Raw genomic sequence first — 3,931 nt, 5'->3', positions numbered from 1 at the left:
GGTAGCCGCTAGCCGCTCCTCCTCACCTTCGCAGACATGACCATAGCGCGGCGACCTTACACTGTCAATGCGCTATTTGATTTCATACGTACCTCAGATATGTAGTTGGAATACGCTGTTACCGGGGCAGCACGAATTGCATGTATTAAACATCCTAGCCATAGCAGCAAGAGTTTATTTTATTTGTCGATTCCTACATTTATGGACTAATATTGGTCTTATCGTTCTGGGTAGTGCCGCAAAGATTACGTAGCTATCGATCAATAGTTTTCCTGTCGATGGGGCCGTGGGGGCGCGGCGCGCAGGGCACAGGGCGAAGAGTGCCGCGCAATGTATGAGCATACACGCTTGACAGCCAGCTTGTGGGGATCGATAGTTCCGAAAACCGAATTCGAAGAAATCCGAGACTATGTCCCTCCCAGGCTTTAACTAATAACGGAAATTCAGGAAGAAAGAAAAGTTAAAACATTATAGGCCTAATAACAAAAAAAACTCTTGAGAATATCTTTGGCACCAGGGCAAAGCCGAGGACGTCGATTGGACATAAAGGCAAAGTGTCCGTCATAAAAGTCAAAAAGTTTAGCACTATCAATCCCGGGTAATAACAATGTTAAAGTCTATGGACTATTCCTTATTGGACAAGGAATTGTTTAAGGATTACAATGACAGGAATCAAGGCACCAGTTGCGGCGGTCTGGCGGCGTTGTGGAGGCGTTATGGCGGCTGGGCGGTGGCGTGGTGGCGGTGGTAGGTGGTGGTAGGTGGTGGTGGCAGGTGAATGGTGCCGTCGCCCTGGTGACCCACATCGTCGATATAATCGTATCACGTGAAAAATATCGCGTGCGGAGGCCGTTCACCCCGCGGGCTCTAAACCCCACCCCGTCCCGTCCTGCCTCGCGCCGAAATGAACCCCCTTTTTTAATTCATATCATTGATTGATGTAATTTAGTCAGTAATTCTACACGACTGGTTCCTGAAAATACAACAGTAAGTTATTAGAAGTTACACATAAGTATACCTTTGTCGGTTCTATTACGTACTACCTGTGTGTAGTATTGTGTGTCTATCAAACTCCAACCTCAGTTTAAATGATCACAAATTATCATGTGAGACTAGTATGTGTGCGGGGGATATGCCGGGGACAGGGGGCGATGCCACCGCTACGTCTGCGTGTTCCAAAACCGTATCACTTTCATAATTAAATTCGCTCTTGGGGCCCTTTGAGACTGTTTGTGAGGACAAGCTACTTACTAAAAGCCGAACGCAATATTTTACGTTATAAGTACTTAGGTAAACAGGAATGCGTCGTCGCTAAAAAGTCGGATTGTCAATGTGGTACAACACCAACGACGTGCGTTCCCGTAGTAGTGGAATACGTCTAACGCATTACAATGCGTTAGCTTCAAGGCCGCGTACTATGATTATTAAACAATTTGGAAAACAAGAATATTGACAAAAGTCATTTCGATCTAGAATTTGCGTACGTACTTGTAATATTAATTTATCTGACCTGGTGGGAAAACTAAATTATAATCCTCTCTCTGCCCTTCCATACATATAACCTCGTCGTAACTTGTGTGTGTGTGTTATTTTTTTATAGCATTCTTCATGCCTTCGTAGGTTCTACATATCCTCTGACATTAATAATTCCGATAGCAAAGCCCCTCATACCGGACTGGATAAGTTTGACGCACTATACCCACGATTCGTTAGTTATATTACGCTACGACGTAGCAGAGATTGCTACAGGACATAAAGCTACGACGTAGCAGTTCCCCTAATAACTTATTAACAAAACCAAAAATTTGGATGGTCGTGGTGCCGTTGCCAGTCGCGAAGGTTCAACCTGAACTTCTTATACGGCCCTAGAGGAGGAGAAGGGGGGCATACAGTCGGCCACCGCGGACGTCACCCCCCGCTCTGATAAATCGCTACGATTAGGGATAGTTATGAAATATCCTATCCAGCTGTCCTCGTTGCTGCCACATTTAGAAACGAAATATTTCCATTAACTAGTAATGTTTCATTACCCAGACGATATGTGAGTAGCAGCTACGCGTGCTTTTCTCCTCTTTCAAATACGAAAAAAAATACATGAAAAAAACCGTTTAAACCTTTTCATACGGTTCGGCAATTTCATAGGTAAAGACCTTATATATGAATATATGAAAAACACGTCAGCGACCCACTGAAGATGAAATAAACTTATGTAATACGAATAGGTACAATAAAAATGAAATCTGAGCAGAACATACGAGTATGTGATATGTACAACAAATATTATATTTGGGAGGTCCGGCTGCGGAGCGCAGCGCCCCAGTGCCATCGGGCGGCGCGGCGCGGCCAAGCGTAGATACATATACTAAAATTCGCGAAATTAAGTAAACTTTTCTCAAATTTACGACAGTTTTATGTTCGCTGTAATCGCTTCACTTCGCATTACGTCGGCGCACGTTCTCTGTCTGGGTAATGTTTCATGCGCTAATTGCCTTCTCGGTTTACGCTCAAAATATTTACTTACCAAGTTGTTTTAATTATTTTTAAGCTTTATATACGACAAAGATTATCCTCTTGTGTCATATACATTCCGCCGCTCGCCGCTCGCCGCTCGCCGCAGTACCAAGAAATACGTGGAGCGCACAATTCAAACAACAAAACTTCACAATTTATAGCCAAGCACCAATGAAGTTATACGATTCCAATTCTGCTATTCGACTATTGTCGTAAGTGATTCATATCACTAACTGTGAGATTACATGGACTGGTTAATTAAAGAAACATTAGTAAATTACACAATTCATAATAAAACATAACAAGTGTGTAGTTTCCCGGTAAAACAGATCATACCTATGGCATTTAATAAAAATTTTAAATAAACAACATTACCGACTTCCAAACAAGATAGACTAAAAACAAAATATTCTCAAAAGAACAATTACCTTAAAGTAACGAAATAATTCCTTGAAAATAGTAACCTCCCTTGTAGCTCTTATGTCTATATTGTACAATTATTATTACTTTGATGTCGGTGTCAGCCGAGGTATGCAGTGATATTTTTACGTATGGCTTTCTACATTTTTACCATAACAATTGACAATTAACAATTGAAAGTATAGTAACGTTTAAGTAATGAATCTACATTGACTGGCCACGCGGCTGAGTCACCGCCCGCGGGCCATGTGGCCGCCGGCACTTCCTTGTTTACTCGCTTTCGTCTGTTCTCGGACGCGCGCTATGACTACCAATAAATACTTCCCTAAATGTAATCACACTTTGTAGGTTCATAACACATCGCAGCTTGTCTAGGTATCACAATTTGGTATGTAAATTAACACCGAGATTATTGTATCGACAAACTTAAATACTATTCAAATTTTAGCACTTGTGCTATAACTAGTGCTACCCGCGACTACACTCAACGCAGGATTTAAAAAAAAGTGCTTTCCCTATAACATTGCCGTATAAATTAGCATCCTTCCCGTCAAAGTCGGCCGAGCCGTTACGGGGATTACCCGGAACAAACGAGGATTTCAAACAGACTTAAAATAAAAAATAGGATTTTAATAGTCAGCAACGCTAAAAAAACGGCGAAACAGTTATAACTTTTTTTTCGACATGAGTAAGAATGAGTAAGTATTAAGTAAGTAAGTACATGAGTAAGAATAATGAAAATCTTATCTTATTGTTTACTTTAGCCAAATTATCAATTGCAAATGTCAAAATGACCTGACATGATGACAATCTTGCTTCCTTGATGTTGGCAGAAACTTATGGTCTCTTTCTCACATTAGAGTTTTTATCCAAAGTATTTAAAAATATATAGCCTAAAGCGTGACGTAAGTGTAGGGCTTTTTATTAAAAAAAGAGTTATTCAAAAATATGCTGTAACTGCTGACATCTTAGGCAAAAAAGAAGTGTGTGTTTACGCTTT

At 41.0% G+C, this 3,931-nt stretch overlaps 1 protein-coding gene across 1 annotated transcript in view; it reads right to left on the bottom strand.

The window, feature by feature from the left end:
• The window catches only part of LOC106104945 (transient receptor potential-gamma protein-like), a gene marked incomplete at both ends in the record, with an annotated part of 16,921 nt that overhangs the window by 11,938 nt on the left and 1,052 nt on the right, over nucleotides 1-3,931 (bottom strand). The gene's annotated exons all lie outside the window — the stretch shown is intronic.

Source organism: Papilio polytes, unplaced genomic scaffold (assembly GCF_000836215.1).
Source record: "Papilio polytes unplaced genomic scaffold, Ppol_1.0 DF823288.1, whole genome shotgun sequence".
Classification (NCBI taxonomy): domain Eukaryota; kingdom Metazoa; phylum Arthropoda; class Insecta; order Lepidoptera; family Papilionidae; genus Papilio; species Papilio polytes.
This window is presented reverse-complemented; position numbering and strand designations above follow the sequence as displayed.